This window comes from Terrapene carolina, unplaced genomic scaffold, assembly GCF_002925995.2.
Source record: "Terrapene carolina triunguis isolate 2854851 unplaced genomic scaffold, T_m_triunguis-2.0 Scaffold22, whole genome shotgun sequence".
Taxonomy (NCBI): domain Eukaryota; kingdom Metazoa; phylum Chordata; order Testudines; family Emydidae; genus Terrapene; species Terrapene triunguis.
Genome location: NW_020664373.1, coordinates 8,114,310 through 8,134,321, shown reverse-complemented (window position 1 = coordinate 8,134,321; position 20,012 = coordinate 8,114,310).

Below are 20,012 nucleotides of genomic sequence, written 5' to 3'. Positions count from 1 at the left end.
GGGGGGGGGGGGGGGGGGGGGGGGGGGGGGGGGGGGGGGGGGGGGCTCAGGGCTGGGACAGGGTGTTGGGTGTGGGCTCTGGGAGGGAGTTTGGGTACAGGAGGAGACTCTGGGGTGCGGGAGTGGGTTCTGGGTGTGGGGTCTCAGCGGTGCTTACCACGGCTCCCAGGAAATGGCCACCAGGTCCCTTCAGCCTCTAGGCGCATGGGTGGCCAGGGAGGCTCCGCACGCTGCCCTTGCACCTGCAGGCACCGCCCCCGCAGCTCCCATTGGTTGCGGTTCCAGCCAATGGGAGCTGCGGAGCTGGCACTAGAGGCTGGGGCAGTGTGCGGAGCCTCCCTGGCCTCCCATGCGCCTAGGGGCTACAAGGACATGGAGGTTGCTTCCGGGAGCCACGTGGAGCTAGGCCAGGCAGGGAGCTTGCCTTAGCCCCAGGCCCCTGCTGCGCCACCGACCAGACTTTTAATGGCCCAGAAGACAGTCCCGTCCGGAGCCGTCAGGATTGTTTTTCGACCAGGCGTTCCAGTCGAAAACCGGTCACCTGGCAACCCTAAGTGGAGAGGCAGCTCTATTGTGTTTAAATTAAGACTTCCTTTCTATTTAATATGAGCTCAGTTTTCAAGTAAACTGATGGGGGTTTTTTTCCAATCCTGAAATAAAATGCGCTGCAAACCCAACCTGAGCTTTGAGTCAGTCTGGGATTTTTCCTCCTTACCTATTTTCTTTATCAGTAAACATTCTGCAAGGCCGAATTAGTCCCTAAATGACACCAGTGTAGCCTCATTACCTTCAACGGGTGTAACTGCTTGGAATCCAAGAAACAGTTGTGTTGATGATGCCCAAGAAGTAGACTCCATTTCCCTTGTTCACTGTTGTGTTGGCTCTGCAGGGCTAAGCAGGAGTAACAAACAGTGAAAGTTTGTCTTGATAAAGAAATAATCAAATATGATGCCAGGCTTGGACCTGCTGAGTAAGAAGGTGCCGTTTTGTGCATAGTCATTTTTCAGAATAGAACTACATAAGCAAGATCTTGCTCCGGGGAGAGCTCTGTGAGGAAATGTCCACAGAGAGGATTTCTGGTAAGAAATGTTAAGATTCTGGAATGTGCAAGAGCTAAGTGTGCAATGGAAAATAAACCTTTCCTAGAGCCCCAAGTAATGTTTTGTATTTGTTGTATTTGATGCTTCTGAAGAAGTGAGGTTTTTTACTCACGAAAGCTTATGCCCAAATAAATCTGTAATCTTTAAGGAGCCACCAGACTCCTTGTTGTTTTGGGGGATACAGATTAACACGGCTACCCCCTGATACTTGACGGTTATGTTTTTATGTGAATTTTGGGGAATAAAGGAAGAGTTATGGGCAGAAAAAGAAATTATGCTTGTAAGGTATGTGTGTAGTGCCTGCGCTGTAGGTCAGCTGCCTTGTGATGCCTTCCCCCCCTTTCCCCCTGCCATCCTCCTCCGGTGGGAGAGAGCAGAAGAAGCATGATTTTCCATATTCACTAAACTATAGTCTGTCTAATTACGAGGAGCTGCATGAATAATTCGCAATGAATAATTTAGCCAACAAATTGAGTCTCATTTTCTATTCATGGAAATTTATTTGAAATCATTCAATGAATTTTTATATGTAACAAAGAGCTTAACAGACCATTAATGAGTCCATAAAATTAGAGATGGGTTTGAACCAAAACCCTGAATCCAAAGACACCTGAACTTTCCAAACATTCCTCAACTTGGATCTGAATTTTATGGTTAGGGGCCAGATTGTCTTCTGTGCCAAGTGTGTCTTGGCATGCAGGAGGAGGGGAAATACATCCAAGAACTAGTTACAGCTCCTTGATTCTCACTCTGCTCCCGCCTAAGCTCTGCATAAGCTAGTGCAGCCACGGGCCAGCTGGCTATGGTCACTTGCCTCACTCCTGACACATCACTTCACTTCCCCAACACGCCCCCATTGGCAGTTAGTTGTAGAAGCCAGCTCTCCTGGCTTTATACGAGTTCAGAATTCCTCTCTACCAAAAGAATATTCTCAGGTCATCAGCAGTCAGATTACATCCCCTTTGTGTCGCTCTTGCATCACTGAGCTGGACCTGTATGCCTTGAACCTTGAGTAGGCAGCATGAAGTGGGCTTATTTCCGTTGGAAACTTTTTAAAGAAATGGGCACATTTAAGTGCAATTTTCGCATAGCATTCTAAGGAAAAGATAACATGATTACAGCTGACTGGGAAATAGTTTTCCTGTCCCAGGAAAATTTTTAAGATTTCCGACATGTTAAGTCTTCTGCTCTGGGACAAAATGGAGACCTTTCAACTTTTTTCATGTAAAAGCAGCAAGTGAGATGCCAGATTAAGAAACAGTCTTCTGGTTCGGGCACTTATCTGGGAGACTACCTTCAAGTCCCTGCTCCAGAATGTTGGTATCCCACAGAAATAGAGTCCATCTTTCTCTGGTCCCATGAATACTTAATTATTTATATGAAGTGAAACAGCTCCAGCAGGAGAGACAGACAGAGGGAGACTGGGTCTAGAGCCCAGTGGACTCTGAATCAGGCAGAGGAGGGATTTAAACCTGGGTCTTCTGCCTCCCAGGTGAGTGCCCCAACCAGTGGGCTCTTGGCTAATCTGAGGTAGTTTTGACTACAAATTCCCTTCTGGATCTGAAAAATATTCTTGATGAAAATTTAATCAAAACTGATATGTTCCCATGAAAAGTTTCCATTTTGACAAATTGGCATTTTCCCACAAAAGAGTTTTATTGAAAAATTCTTGATCAGCACTACATATATTAGATCAATTAATCGTTTGAAATAGCCAACCTCTAGAGAATAGCAGGGCCTGTGGAAGCTGTCCTGAAAAATGAGAGCAGAACTATGATTACAATACAGTAAATTACGACTGTAAAATAATATAAATTGCTTGGTTGTCCATTGCATTGCTATGTTTTATATTTGTTTAGTTCATCAGTAATTTCTGAGCCTCTTTGCTAGGATCACTACTCTGTGTTCCTTTGCTCTAAATTTGATCTTGGTGTTTTACATTGCACTGTTCTCTGGTATTGACCATCCAATAGTGCATGGAATTTGGATCTGTGCAGGTATTAGCCTGATCTCTGAATAGCTGTACTTAATTTATAACTAAACTCTGCAAACAGTGCAAGTATCCCATAGTGGTTTCATCTGCAATATCCATGCTGTCTTTCTTGAATCAATATACACTGCCCCGACATTTGGCTTAGACAGCTTCAGTACAGACACCCATCACATATAATAAGGCTGCTGAATAACAAATGTAGAGGTGGACAGTTCTTTGAATTCTGAAAAAGCAATGGATTTTGAAATCAGTAAATGCTGAAAAATATTCAGTATAACTGAACCTGCTATCTAAAGATATTTTTGCTCAGACCTGTTGTTATCCAAGCAATCTAAGGCATGAAGAAAATGGGATAAACTTGTTATTAATAATAATAATCTATTTTGACAATATAGATGATGTCTATGTGGTTTGGAAAGGCAAGTGAGGGTGGTGCAAAGCTCTCTCTGCCAATCCTGTGGAATGTCCCAGCTGAAGTTAATGCTGCCACAAGTGGTGTTGAGTCTCCTTTTGAGCAGCCAGGAGAGAATGCAGCCAAAAGACAATATGCAGCCAAGGAGAAGGAGAGACAGCAGAGCAAAGTGGCACTATATACAGATGGTTCCTGCCTCCACAGAGATAAGGAATTCCTTCCACGTGGATTTCCGAGGCTCTGTCAGGGAAATCAATGGCTAAAATCTTGCAGACTTTTCCTGCTCCTCTGGCTCCTTCCCCCAGATTCTCCAGGGGGTGGAGGGCGACCTGGCACTTAACTAACATTTGCAGCCTATCTTTTTAAATATGAATTAAAATCTTGTTTGAGATATAATTTAAAGTGTGACCAAAAAAAATCTCTCCAGCTAGTCTTTCAGTGTGGGCTGTACCTGCTTGTATGTAAATAGGGGATGCTGTTGCTTACAACAGCTCCCTTTGAAAGCTCGTCATCTGAATGCCTCATGTGGCATACAAGGAAACATTCCTTGGACTAGGGGTGGAGTTTGATCACCCAAGGGGGAAAAATGTCAACATCTGTCTGTCACTGCACAGCGAATGGCCAATTATCATTTTTTCTGTTTCTGTGAGCGCCAGTCAGACAATGACCCTGAGCTCCATCCTTTGTTTCCTGCACCATTTCCCACCACAGTTCCACCTCTGATATGCAAATAGAGAAACTGCAGTTTTTGTCTTACTGAAAAGATCTTTGGGCACATTCACTGGGTCAACAATCCAAACTTCTGCACAGCGATTCAGCCTGCTGTGTGAGAAGCAGGGTGCCCAGGGGGCTTTCCTCCCACATCCTTTTTTTTTTTTTAAACTGGAATTAACCATCTGGCTGTTTGGTCCTCAGAAAAATAGCTGAACAAATTATGACCTGACACACAGTGAGTGAGTACTTTTCAGTTGATAAGTGATAAGCGGAACTGGCACTCCAGCGCAGAGTCACTGCTGCACTCAAATGCAACTCATGAACGGAGAGATAGCCGAGCTCATCTACTTTCAAAGGCAATGTGGACCTCAGAGAAGCGGTGCAGCTCGGTGGTATAAAGATGTTTTGTGCTTCTACAATTTGCTTGTTAATGTTATTTTGGTCTTAATGTATTACATTTTGTTTGGAAAATCAAAATTGTTGTCACTTGGAAAAATAAATGCCATGCATGTGACTCTGAGTACGAAATGGAAACCTAATGACCTAGTCCTATGTATGTACTGGTAATGCCATGAAATAATAACTCTACATCTGGCTGAATAATGTTTGTAAATATTGTATTGGATGGCTCTTTTTCCCTATCCCCTGGTGAAATGGTATTGTGGAAGTCCCAGCAGGATGTGCATTAGTGGGCAGAAGAAAGACAAGGTGGTTAAAGGTGCATGATAAATAAATTGATAAGTGTATGTAATATATATATCACTGAACTAACTGTAAACTTTTGTGAATATTTCGTTCCTTTTGCTAATGCCCTAGTGATACCATGATTGCCTTATAAAAACAGCAAGTTGGGCCGGTGCTTTGACTGAAAAATTTCAAAGGCTTCCGTTAGAAACGTCATATGTTTACAGGCACAGTGATATGCCATCGTTATTCAGAACGACTGACATATAGGAGTCCATCTATTGCAAGCGTCCAATAAAAACAGCAGGACAGAAGCCCCAAGGACATCAGATCAAGGCGGCATTTAAAAGCTGAATAAGCAAAGTAGTTCTATAGTGCTATGGCTTTTAAATGATCCTGAGCAGAATTCTGTGAAGCACTGCTAAACTAAAATTCCATCAAAGAGCAAAGGAGATAGCTGTGTGTGTGTTTCTAATGAGACTACCGCTCTAATAAAGCCCACTCTGTAAGTAATAATATAATAAAACCTGTCCTGTGTCATAGTTCATTAATCCCACTTTTCCCAGACCAACTTTATAGTGTTCATATGCTGAAAGAGACAGATGAAGCTGTCATTTGGATTCAGAAGCATCCCATTGTGGAGATTGCTGCTAATTGTTCCTAGATAAGAAAGTTAGCAAGATGTACATGTCTGTCTCCAGACTTTTTTTTTTTCCAGAGTGTGATCAAGATTGTCATCTTTGTCTGTTCTGGTTGCTTCACTCCGTTAGGCATTGGCCCGTAAGCCTTTCCTCATGCGTGAATTCCTGTTGACTTCAGTGGCTAGAAGTCTTAGGTATAAGCATTCCGATAGTTCATAGGAAGTGCTAAATGTTATATATTCTGCTGTTTCACAATGAAAGACTGCTTAAAAAGGCTTTCGTAGGGTGTATATCAGGGAGGAAGCAAGTGCAGAACTGTCCCTCACCCCAATTCCTTGCACTGTAGGAAAAAATGGATCTAAATTGTGTTATGAAAATCTGTAGTTTCTGAATCACAAAAAGTAAAATCTCCATTTCTGGTCATGCATGAAGGATTTTCACTGCTGCACCCACAGGTTCAAATCCTGAAGGAATATTTTAAATTCATAGTTTTTAAGGCCAGAATGATCATCTAGTCTGACCTCCTACATAACACAGGCCTTAGAATTTCACTCAGTGATTTCTTCATCTTGTCCATAACATCTGGTTGAGCTAAAACATATCTTTTTAAAAAGACATCAGAACAGGACATATTATTGCAGTGATGGTCTCACTAATGCCATATGCATTGGTAATACCACTTCCATACTTCTTTTCGATAGTTCCCCATTTATACAGCCAAGGATTATATTTGCTTTCTTAGCCATTGCATTACATGGGAGCTCACGTTCATTTGGTTATCCACCAGGACCTCCAACTCCCTTTCAGTCACAGCTTTCCAATACACTGGATTTCTTTATCTTGTAAGCATGACCTATTTTTGTTTTGTTTATTTCTAAGCGTATGACCTTGCATTTAGCTATATTAAAGCACATGTTGTTTAAGTGAGGCTAGCTCACCAAGCGATCCAGATCACTTTGTAGAATTGACCTGTTGTCATTGTTTACCACACCATCATTTTTTGTGTCATACTCAAGATGATTTTATGTTTTCTTCCAGGTCATTGATAAAGATACTGAATAGTGCTGCCCCTTTTTAGCCCAAGGAGTTAGCTAATATTTGGGACTTTGCCAGATTGTTTCTGTTAGGAGGAGAAATTGATGACAGGGTATTTCTGAGGTGCAACCCTCTTTCTTTAGAAAGAATCTACACAGTCTCCTGTTTCCCTAAACACAGAAGAAACAATCAGGAGGTAGTTTCCTTGTTCAGAAATCCAAGTCTGCCTTTCCATGCAATTCTGTGCCTAAAACAGCTCTGTCTTTCAGCTTCCTCCCAGGGAAATGCTCATGGCTGCTTTTCTCACTTTCTGTTGGCTTTCTTATCACTTTCCACCTCTCTCACACAGATACACAAAGCTGAAAACAATCTCCCTACACCTGCATTTGCAGTTAGTCCCCAGGGAAACCTCTCTGCCCATCTGGATAGCTTAGCATCTGATCAGCCTTGCCATGCAGACCATTGCCTTGGGCAGTGACTTCCCATTTTTTCAGCTATTGCTACACCAAGGAAAATTTAATTGTTCCTTCTATTTAGCCTAATTGAGTTAGTTAGCACAACTGTCTATATTATAATTAGAGAAGTGGACGAAGAACAGATCCCTGTGGCACCCCACTAGAATTATCACTATTCAGCGACGATCACCTGATTTACAATTACTTTTTGAGATCTATCAGAGAGTTTTTAATCCATTTCATGTGTATTACCTAGATCAGGGGTCGGCAACCTGCGGCACGCGTGCCAAAGGTGGCACGTGGGCTGATTTTTAGTGGCACGCTGCTGCCAGCTGGGGTCCTGGCCGCCAGCCCTGCTCAGCCCGCTGCCAGCCTGGATTACGGAACCCCAGACCAGCAGCAGGATGAGCCACTCAGCCCACTGCCGGTCTGGGGTCCCAGCTGCCGGCCCCTTGCCAGCTGAGGTCCCGACCACAGGCCCTGCTCAGCCTGCTGCCGGCCTGGATGGACGAAACCCGGGCCAGCAGCGGGCTGAGCGGGGCTGGCGGCCAGGACCCTGGTTGGCAGGGGCCAGCAGACCCCAGACGGGCAGCGGGCTGAGTGGCTCAGCCCGCTGCCGGTCTGAGGTTCCATCTGCCACCCGTGCTGCCGCTCTGGCATGCAAAACCTTTTACTGGCACGCGAAACCTTAAATTAATGAAGACTTGGCACACAACTGCCCAAAGGTTGCCGATCCCTAACCTAGATTTTGTAACAAAGAGTCCTGTGGCACCTTATAGACTAACAGACGTATTGGAGCATAAGCTTTCGTGGGTGAATACCCACTTGGTCAGATTTTGTATAGCACTGATTTTTTAATCAGGATGACATGTGATATTGTTGTACATTTTACAGAAATCTAAGTATGTTATACCCACACAGTTACCTTTCTCAACCATGCTTGTAATCTTATTAAAAAACATTTTTTGACACAATCTATTTTCCATAACACCATGTTATTTGGTATTAATTATGCTACCATCCCTTTCAGAGAACGTCTAAACCAAACATCTGAATTTTACAGCTCTGGTTTATATTTATAATATTAGAACTTCTATAATGTATAATAATAAATCCAACCAATAATTCTTCTGCTATTCTGTTTGGGCCAAATCCTGTGTAGTCCTTACTCCTTATTTAACCAAAGTTCCATTAAAGTCAAATGGAATTTTGATCTGACTGTAGGATTTGTTTCAGGATTTGTGGGAAGAGATCCACAAATGGAGTCTCAGGTGATCTTCCGTGGGATTTTACCTGTCCCTAGAGGAGAAGAACAAAGGCAAGACAAGATTATGATGATCACACCAAGATTACGATGGCTCAGGCAGGCACTATACAGAGGGTCTTGGGGTGTTCATCCACTGGGAGGCATTCATGGACAGAGGGACTGTTCTCATGGGATGGACTCCATCTGAGTAGAGAGGGAACTAAACTGGGATGGAGGTTGTCACAATTGATAAAAGAGTTTTAACGTAGGAACTCAGGGGGGACAGTTAGAAGATACTCATGTAATCTCTATGCCTGATTCTAATATTGACTGTGAGGAAAATCAAGAAAGAGAGAATACAGCAATGGAGAAGGGAACAGCAGTGGGTAGGAGAATGGACATTAAGAGGAAAGATAATGCCAATACCAATGAAGCTAACAGTCAGGTATGCACTGCTGGCAGTAAAATGGCTGTACCTAACTGGGTGAGGAATCTGGGCAAAGCCAAGCAGAAACAACTAAGATGTTTGTACACCAATGCAAAGAGGCTGGGTAACAAAATGGAGGTACTAGAACTATTGGTACAGAAAGTGAAACCAGATATTACCGGGACAACAGAAAGATGGTGGAATAGTAGTCATGACTGGAATACAGGTATTGAAGGATATGTGCTGTTCTGGAAAGACAGAATTAAAGGTAAAGGTGGTGGAGTAGCTTTGTAAAGAAATTAGAAGTGATGGAATGGATATAACAGAGTCTATTTGAGTCAAAATCACTTTGGGGAAGAAAGCTACCACAGAGAGTTCTATTCTGGGATATGCTTGAGGTATGCTACAGACCCCCATGATCTGATCTGATATGGATAGAGATCTCCTTAATGTAGTTAATGAAATAAATACTACTGCAACTTGTGTGATTATGGGAGACTTTAACTTCCCCGATATAGATTGGATGACTAGTGCTAATAATAACAGTAAGGCCCAGATTTTCCTGATGCGATAGCTGACAGATTTCTTTACCAAATAGTAGGGTGACCAGATGACACAGATGACAGAGGTCAAATATCGGGACGCGGGGGGACGGAGCAAAAAAAACAAGCAGGCGGTGGAGCAAAACAAAACAAAACAAAAAAAACCTGCCGGAGCACAGGAAAAACTGAGAACCCACCGGCAGCTCCACGCCCCGCCCCCCACCAACTTGTCTCTGCTCCGTCTCTACCTCCCCCCTCGGGGAGGGAGGGGGCAGCACGCAGAGCCCCCCTCCCCGCCAGAGGGACCTGCCAGGGGGCCAGGTGAGTCCCAGGCAGTGCTAGCCTTACCTGGAGCGGCTCCCAGGAAGCATCCAGCAGGCAGGTCCCGTCCCTCTGACTCCTAACGTCGCGTGGGGGAGGGCGGGGGGGCTCGCTGCCAGCGCCTACAAGCCCCGCCCCTGCAGCACACAGTGGAGACCTCCTCGCCGCCTCTGTGCGTGCCTGGGGAGTGGGGCTGCAGCACTCTGCAGGCTCCTGCCAGCCGGCGGGCAGGCAGGTGCTGGGAGTTCAGCTGAGCTGCCTCAGGGCCCAGGAAGAAGAGGTGAGCGGCGCCGGCAGTGCCGGCTTGCGTCCTCCACCAGACGGTCCCCCGATATCGGGACAAAGTGCGTCCCGACCAATGTAAGGTCGGGATGTGGGACAAGTCCCCTAAAATCGGGACTGTCCCGATAAAATCGGGACGTCTGGTCACCCTACCAAATAGTCACTGAATCTACAAGAGTTGATGCCACTTTAGATTTGGTACTGGTCAGTAGTGAGGACCTCATAGAAGAACTGGTCGTAGGGGTGCTGTGACATTACCCAAGATACAATCTGGACTGATGGACAACTGTGTCCCCTCAATTCTCCAACCTGGGGTGTCTTTTATACTGCTTAACTGTGAGAGCAGCCACTCCTGGTTTGCCCAGTCTCCAGAATGTAAGCCACTCCCAGCTTTGCTGTACAAGTGCTATAGCCAGCCACCCATGAATTACATTTCAGGGCAACATCAGCAAACTCCCAGTCATAGACTTTCCCCCAGAAATGTGCGTCTTGTACTGTCACCCCTCCTGGACAATACAAGCTCATAGAAAGGCCGTCATTTCATTAATAGAAAATCATATTCACAAATCTTGTTATCCCAAATGAATTTTTCCAAGTACTTCAATCCAAACACACACTTGTTTAGATAAAACAATTACACATGTTTATTATCTACAGAAAGATAGATTTTAAGTGCTTACAAGTAATGAAGCATAAAAGTCAGAATTAGTTAGAAGCAAATAAAAGGTAAAATGCAACTAATATCTAACTTAGAAGCTAAATGGATTCAAAGCAAAGGTTTCTCTCATCACATGCTTCAACAGTCTTACTGGCTGGAATCCTTTCAGCCAATGCCCCTCCCCCAGCTCAGTGTTAATTTCTTTGTCCTTCAGGTGTTGTTGATGCCATGGGCAGAGAGAAAGGGAGGAGTATTTTGGGGGGGTCCATTCCCCTTTTTATGGGGACTTGACTTCACTGGAGTTACATCAGGAGTGAAAGTGATGTAATTATGCCCAAATCTAAAGGGAACTGTGTGTCCAGAGATCTGGCCTCACTAGTCTTTTTAACCAATTCTGGCCATGGGCATGCAATGATTTTTGTTGTGTAAAAAGTTATAAGTTGCTGTGTTATAAAATATTCCTGGACAGTATATATTTCTTGCTTACTTTCATCCAAATCACCCATTATTCCCTCAGGAAAACCTGGCAGAAGGGTCCTGAGGGGAGAGAAACTCTGAGTTTGTGCTTCGATATTGTTGTGTTCCAAAAGTGAAATCAATCATTTACTGTGAATTCAGAAAAAGAGGAATCTCCTTTTCTAGGGGGTGATCCAGAGCCCATTGAAGTCCATGGCAATCGTTCCATTGACTACAGTGGGCTTTGGATCAGGCTCGTAGTTAAGGGGAGTGATGCTCACATTTTTGCACAGTTTTACTTATAGAGAAATCAATCTTCCACCCCTCCCCTGCAATTACACCACTAAATGTGGATTCCACTGTCCTTCTGTGACAACCTGCCAGGGTTCCCAGAATTGGGAGTTGCTGTGTTACCCCTCTGCCTCAGCAATTGAGAATTTGGCTGCTGCTAAGCTATGTATCAGTTCCCTGACACACCAACGTTTCTGCCCTCCCAGCAAACTCTTCAGGACTCTTCCAGTCCAAACCTTGCCTAGCATGTAACAACTGGTGAACGCTAACTTCTGAGTTCCTCAGAGATCTCTTTGCAGTGTCCAGACCTCTGACTGAACATTCGTGGAGGTTAGTAAGTTCACGCTCCCTTAAAGAGACAACACACAGCATCTTATTATCTTAACTGGGATTAACACACACTATATTTTAATCAAAGTACTGAATTGGTTTATAGTCAAAGTAAAACACATTTATTAATCAGAAAGTCATAGGTTTAAGTGATACCATGTACAAGGAGTAAAGATAGAAAGAGTCACAAGCAAACAGAAGCATATTTTCACTTTTTAAGGCTAAAACCTGATTTAATAAACTAGCATCTCTTGTTCAAAGAAGTGTTTCCCACCAAGTCTCTGAACCAGAATGGCTGACCAGACTCTCTGGCCAGGACCATTCACAGATCTCAAAGTGCTCAGTTCCTTTGTCTCCTATGGTGAAGGATGCCAAAATGGCTTTTTCTTTCTTTTTACATCTTTCCAAAGATCATTGACCCTGCCTCAAGGGACAGGAGGGTTTCCTGGGGGTGCAGTCACCATCCCTCATGTAGATTGCTAAGTGGCCAACTTTCCCCACTTACGCTCCTGATGACATTGTTTACCTTGCATGTAAATGTGCTTTTTGTGTGACTTTGGTCACAGCTTGCTTAATTTACATATGAGATGCATTCAAGCAGGCGGAACCACATTCCTTTGTCTGGTATGTGGCTTAGCCAAATTTATTATAAGAACATATTTCCAGCACATATTTTTAAAGTTCTTTGTGGGTTTACTGTATATACATCATGCAAGAATATTAATGATCTATGAATTATTAGTTTTCCCATGATATATAACATATCTCCTTTTGGGTATATATCATGAAAACAGAGTACCGTCTGGCATTGGGGTTCTTTTAGGGACAGGCCATCATAATCAGATTAGTTAAATCTAGCACCTGTGAAGAAGTCCATAGTCACAATGTTTGAGTTAAGATCAGACATTCATCTTTAATATTTAATTTCCTGGTTTTTGTCGGTTTGTGTCACAACCTTTACTACCTAAATGTAAGGTTTTGTTTGTGTGTTGACAAGTCTTTAATCTTTCCTACACTCACAACGATCCCGGTTTATTGTCTCACATACAATGAGCCATTCAAAAATACATCAGCATGAGAAACATTTAATGACACATAATGAACCATACTGATCCACCCCTTCAACCCACACAAACAGCTGCTCTTTTAAAATATTATAACCAATTTGCCTTCTTGGATACTGGTGGCTGATATATGGCTTTGAAGGTGATTGACAATATAATGGCTCACAGCCATTCAAAAATTATTTTAATAATTTTAAGTTATTAGCTTTCTTAGCTTTTGCTTTTCTAAAAGAGATTGGAATCTCTGTGTGTGTGTTTGTATGTGTGCACGCATGTACACATGTGGAGAGAGTGAGATATTACATTATGGCACAGCTGCAGGGCTAATCATCCTTTCTTTGGTTCCTTTCTTTGGTCTCTATGAGTGTACCCCTCTCAGGTCTCACGTGATTTTCCCACTCTTAGACCAGGTTACTGCACCCTGTAAATTTGGCTGGATTTGGTACTTGCAGTTCTTCCCTGTCAGGGTCTGTGAACTGTGGATTACAGTGACACCCCCCCACCCCAAAAAGCCCTTTTATCACTAAAGAATTATTTGTTTTTTTAAGACTTGAAAGCTGAGATTCTTGCATAATTTCATCACTCCAAGTGCTGGGCTTTAAGAAGAACACCAGATATCACAAAAGTTAGCAACTCTGAGTTACACAACAGGGATCAATTTAGCCCTTTGTAGTTTAACTCGTATACATATTTTATAAACACAGACATTAAAAAAGTTCCTCGGGTGTTTCCAGATGTGTTGTTGTAAGGAGAGTGAAGTCCCCTCATGATGTCATTGTCCCCCTTTTATATCTTCTCCCCACTTGTTGGAAAGCTCTTTTGCTGTGACCTGGGTCACACAGTTCCCATTGTGTAGAGCTATCTCTGAGAGGTTTCTATTGAACACAGTTCCTGGGGTAATGTACAGTTCACAGACCTGCAAGTACCAAATCCAGCCAAATTTGCAGGGTGTGGTCTAAGAATGGGAAAATCATGTGATTCCTCCCCAGGAGAGATAAAGACACAAGGTCTGAACTGAAAGAAGTGATGGTCCCAGGCTAGGATTTTTATCCTGTGTATGAAAACCTTGGAAAGCCAAGGCAACTTGTGCCTTAAAACTCTGCCAGCCTGTTTATCACTCAGGGTGAGAATTTGCTAATTTATATCCTACCTATCTAGTGTGTTAAGCTCAGTTTGCGTTTTTTGTTTATTTACTAAGGTAATCTGCTTTGATCTGTTTGCTATTACTTAGAAATCACTTAAAATCTACCTCTTGTAGTTAATAAAATTAATTTGTTTTCTAAAACCCAGTTTGTGCAATTCATAACTGGGGCGGGGGCAAGGAGCTGTGCATATCTCTCTCCACATTGAGGGAGAGGGCGAATTTCAATTAGCTTACGCTGTACAGTTCTCTGTGCAGCATAAGACAATATTACTTTGGGTTTACACCCAAAGGGGGTGTGCACATGAGTGCTGGGTAAATCCCTGAGCTGAATCCTCCCACACAGAGCTGATTTCAGTCTGTCTCTGCAGCTGGGTGTGGCTTTACCTGTGTGTGTGCTGGAGGAGGCTTGAGGGCCTGGCACAGCAAGGACAGGTGTGAGGAAGCCCAGGTGGTGGAATGGACAGGCTCAGTGGGACCCTGGCACAGCTGGTAGCACCTCAAAAGGGGGTGTCCAACCTGTCACACCGTGCACCTTGTGTAGTCACTTATGTCTGTGAAAAGTGAATGTAAAACATTACCATCCTGACCTGGTAGCATTTGACATTCACTTTGCACATGGGTAAATGACTGCACAAGAGGCAAGATGGTGGAGAATTAGATCCGGAGTGCAAATGATCAAATATTTCTCAAGAATCAGACGTTGACACAAATGGGAAGTTCCTCTTCTTTATACATTTGCTTTTCCAGGGCAGAGGTGGGATTATCTTTTTCCAGCTAAGGGCCTGATCAAGGGGAGTTTACCATAGACTTAAGGGGGAACAAGTTCAGCCCCCAAATGGAACTTTCCATTTGCTGGTAAAACTTTTGAGACCATTAAAACTTTATTCACCTGGATCTCTTCGAATTCTTTTAGTATGCAGTGTAATATTCTTGTCTGGGGTGCATAAAACAGGCCTAATTCCAATGCTATTTATAATGGCTAATGTCCCTATCACTATGTCTTCTCATTTCCTCCTGTTGCTGCTCTTATTCCACTGGGTGAAAATCAGAACCATAAAATACCTTACTAGTCCATTGGGGGGAAGTTGTTGAAAAAGTGCAAAATGATACTCTCTGTGCTTTAAGGGCTGGATGGAATGTGATTTTCAGACATAGCCCACACTGGAATGGGGGTTGGCACAGAAAGATGTGCTGTAATGGGAGCACCTAATGTGAATGTTTGCTGGGGCTTCTCCTAGGGTTCCAGGGAGCACTTGGTGTAGCAGCAGCCAGCTGGGTCACACAAAGATAGGATGCATCATATGCTTACTCTTCACATTAATATGGCTATGCTGGCCAGTGTTCAGAAGGTGGAACAATATCTCTACTCTCTCTATGTTTTTACTGCCCCTTTTTTGAATGGTCAATGTCCCCACCAGATGTAACCACCGCCCCGCCCCCACACCACCCAGGTTATTACTATTATTATTATTTATTTGTAATATGGTAATGACTAAGGCTCCAATCAGTTGTGCTGGGTGGGGTACAAACATGGAAGATGAGGACCCCAAAGGCTACATGAGCACTGGTCAGCCACAGTACAGCCCAAATACTGTTGTTCATATGCTTCTATTTTTGTGTTTAGTAATGAGAGCCATAAAGAACTATATGACCAGTGGAAAGGCCACTTTCCTCTGTTGTTTGATTTTCAATTGTAATAGCTTTCATTGTTCCAGGTTTCAGAGTGGTAGCCGTGTTAGTCTGTATCAGCAAAAAGAACAGGAGTACTTGTGGCACCTTAGAGACTAACAAATTTATTTGAGCATAAGCTTTCGTAAAAAGTAAAACTGTTTTCCCATGCTAATTTCCCCCCCTATTGTTACTCACAACTTCTTGTCAACGGTTGGAAATGGGCCATCCTGATTATCACTACAAAAGTTTTTTTTCTTCTGCTGATAATAGCTCACCTAATAGCTCACCTTAATTAATTATCCTCGTTACAGTTGGTATGACAATACCCATTTTTTCATGTTCTCTGTGTATATGTATTTTCCTACTGTATCTTCCATTTCATGCATCCAATGAAGTGGGTTGTAGCCCACGAAAGCTTATGCTCAAATAAATTTGTTAGTCTCTAAGGTGCCACAAGGACTCCTCGTTCTTTTCATTGTTCCAATTTCACAAGACAAGCACAGCTTCTCTTCCCCTACTATAGATTCTGAAATGTAGGTTAGGTGGAGGAAAGGATTTTTTTTCCAGGATACATGATTTCAAGAGGACCCCAAAAACACAGAATTACTCAATTAAAAAGAAAAAAAGCAGACGCGTTGGCTCATACTCATTTATCAGTAGCTGAAGTCAGTTACATTACAGCAGGAAAGAACTGAAAGGGAAATAGGAAAATGTAACCATTTTTTCTTTTAGTTCATAAATGTTGCTGGTATATTTAAACCCATAAACAGAAACATATGTTGCAAGTTACTACCAGCTGCATGCCAGTTTGCCTGTGTGTGGTCAAATAAGGCATCAGGGTTTAGAAATAAGTCTGTGTAGTAATTCAGAAGCCTCTATTGCCCACTGTAAAGTGGACATATTGACAGGCTTCAGCCCAGTTTGCTTTTATGTCCAATAGTACCCACCATCACCAGATAAAGAAACAGATCTTAAGATGGTTAAAGAAAACTTTTGATAGCATTCGCTCTGGCAAGGAATCACTTATCTACAGTTGTGGTTGTGAAATCCCTACTTCTTTATTGTTTTGTCTTTATGATCCCCACTTCTCTATTGTTTATCTGTATGGTCTCTGTCTGGTTCTTTGATTGTTTCTGTCTGTTGCATAACTAATTTTGCTAGGTGTAAGTTAACTATGGTGGTGGGGTATGATTGGTTAAAGAATATGTTGGGATTGGTTAGAAAATTGTTTACTAATATTTTAGTAAAATGTAAGGTCTAGCTAAGCAGGACTCAAGTTTCACTATATAAACTGGGGTCCAAAAGGAAGTTCTTTGGAACTAACTCCAGGACACAGCCCCAAGATCAGAGCTGCCAGACCTCAACACCCTGCCAATCACACCGTGCAGAAGCTGGAGTCCCGTGGTGACCTGATCCTGACTGGCCAGCAGCAGAAGTTTATGTGCCTTATTGGGAGTGGTGAGCATTGCATGCTTAACGTGTGCATTCTGTTTTGGTGATTGTTAATAAATAGACTCTTTCACTGGTAAAAGACCCCGCAGACCCATAGGGCCCTAAGTCCACAGGGAATGAGTGTTTGCTCTGAGTCCACAGGTAATGGGTATTATACCCTGAGCCCGCGGAGGAATAGAGCCTGGAGCCCAGAGAAGGGTAAAGTTAGGTGCCTTTCGCCTGGAGCCCTAGGAACTGGGAAAGGGTGGGGGTGCCTAAATTAATAGGGTTACACCTTGAGCCAACGGAAGGGTAAAGGTGGGTGCACTAGAGTGTGCGGGTAACAGGCTAGCCACCTAGATTACGTGCCTAGGGTCTTCAGTGGGCATGAACTCAACGTGGCTAGCCCCTCCCACAGCTCATGCTGCCGTTGCTACACTCTGTTTTTAGCATGCTAGTGCAAGTATGTCTCCACAAGCTGGAAATCACACCCCCAGCTCCAAGTGTAGATACATCCTTAGTGCTAGAAACCTTATCAGGGCTGGGGCAAGGGGCCCTATTGCTCCAAATAGACTATCTGAGCTAGGTCAGAATTGAAGGAAATGTATTCATCGGCAATACCAGGAGGGATGAGCTGGAGTGCCGATGAGAAGCGCAGTCAGGAAAGAAACAAATACTTTCCTTATGGATTGTATTTTCTAAATGGACAACCAACCTAATTCTCAATTACTGAGGGACAATCTCCACTCATTGATATACTTTACTTTCCACAACCAAATCTCGGTACAACTTTTCATGAGTGATGTACCCAAGTATTCAGATTCTGGTATCTAAACTGTATTGTTAAATCTATTCACCTAAATTTGGGTTATTGCTGATTATGTATTCTATGTTTTATATGACGTTTTAATACAAACTTTGTATTTGTGGATAATCTGAGCACTATACCCAGATGTACAGACACTCGTTTTCCAACCTATGTATTATATATATATATATATATATATATATATTTTAACATTAGCTTTAATAAAAAATTTATACACTGTCAAAGGTACACTACCCCAAGTCTTCTAGAGATCTCGCCTGCCTCAGGCACTGTGCCTCTGAGTGTTTCTACAGTTTTGCAGCTGTCTCACAATCGTCCCCCCATTATTGGCAACAGCAGGGAGCCACAATCTAGGCCTTTGATTTATACAGCAGCTCAGATTGCCTCTGTTAGTGACTTCAATTTCTCGCTGTCACTGCTATGTATCTAGGACTTAGTTTCCATTTATTGTACTCTGTATTCTCTGTTCCATTTCTCATTGCTACAGATTCTCTAACCACTAGATGCCTGTATGCATTTTCCAGCATTCAAGCAATAAATTGGCCACTGGGGCCTGGTTTAAAATCTCTTGCTTTCCAAACATGCTTTGCTTCATTTACACCTGCAAATACCAATCACTAAAAGGGCAGATGGCCTGAATATGTAAACATTATCATAGGTATCAGAGGAGATGCTATAGCTGAGGAGAACATATGATGCTAACGTTCTTTTATAAGCCACAAGTGGCATCTTTGAAATATAGAGAGCTGGGGTCTGACTTGTATTGGGAAAATTGTAGCAATAAGGAGGGTTGGATATAATTTGAACCATCATGTGCAACAATATAACAATCTCAACTGATGGGGTTTTATGCCTTTGAATTGGTTTTGTTTTTCTGAAATGATTTTTTGGTCATGTTTTCATGATATGTGCAGTGGAAAGATTTACTGCCAGAAAAGAAAGGGAAACTTGTGCTGTTAATCAGACTATAGGGACCCTCAGACCCTTTCTTCTCCCGACTTCCTTTGTCTTTCTCAATCCTTTTCTTGCCCTTTTGGGATTTGACTAGCCTGAGAATTATAAAGAAAGAATATGTGTATATGCTCTTTTCTTCTATAACACCATTCCCCACTCTCTCCATATATAATGACCGAAGAATATAAATGTCAAATGAACCCAAACAGAATGTTTCAGTTGTCTGTTATGTACATGCTGCATAAATTAATGACAGATGCCTTTTTCTCACCCCAAAACAGATGTCATTTTCCCCTTGAAGCATCTCTTTTTGGATTCCTGAAATGCTTTTTTTGCTTTGATAATTGCCAGTGAACAAACATGCCTATAGTTGGAGGGAGAAGAAACAGAGGTTGAATAGGTATTTTTGAAGTATTGATCTCTTTTCCCCTTCAAAACAAATTCAGCTGAAATGTTTATTCTCCAGGCAGCAGCTAATAGGAAACACTGTGTAGACCACATTTTCTTGGGCTAAGACAGTCTTATATGATACCACAACCTTGCAATCAAATTCTACCTAGGACCAAGGATTTTATCACTTCTCATATGAGTATATGGTGCTCCATCCTGGTCCTATGGTCTCCTAATCATGTTACATGGAGTTTTAGCAGTGCTTGGTAATGACAAATCATTTCATATGCATGTTGGCTCAGCTGGCCCTATGTCAGACCTCAAATGGTTTAAGCATCAGTTCAAACACATGAAAGGAAATGGCTCTCAAAAAGTGATTACCTAGGAAACTTTAGTTTAATATGGTTAACAGGAAAACAAGTTGAAAGAGATAATTGTCATCTGTTTGTATTGTGGCTTTTGACTTTCTTGCTGCAAAGGAATGTTAAACAGCTTGCAAGGCCTGCCCTGTATCTGCCATCTCTCTGGTTAAGATTACTCAAGCAGAAAAATACAGTGGTAGAAAAACAAAAAGTTTACAAACCAAAATGCACTGGTGGCCATTGTTATATCTGAAAAAGCAGTTTTTTTCAGCAGATGAAACTATAACTACATTTTTAGCATATTCTTCAAATTCCTTTAAATGGCAGCAGATACTGTCTCACATAATACAATATTATGTCAGGGTATTCGATTCAGATAGGCCTAGTGATTTGGAAAGAATTCAGGCTTTTTGTTCTGGGATCATTGTCAAACTTCACTATGTCAGTGGCTGTTTATACCTGTCTCTCTAGATAATTTTTGAAAATTGTGCTCTGTAATTGATTAATATGTATGCAAACCATTTTTTTTTCTTTTTACAGGTTGACATTGGGTTATATGACTGCTAAGGAACCCTCTCCT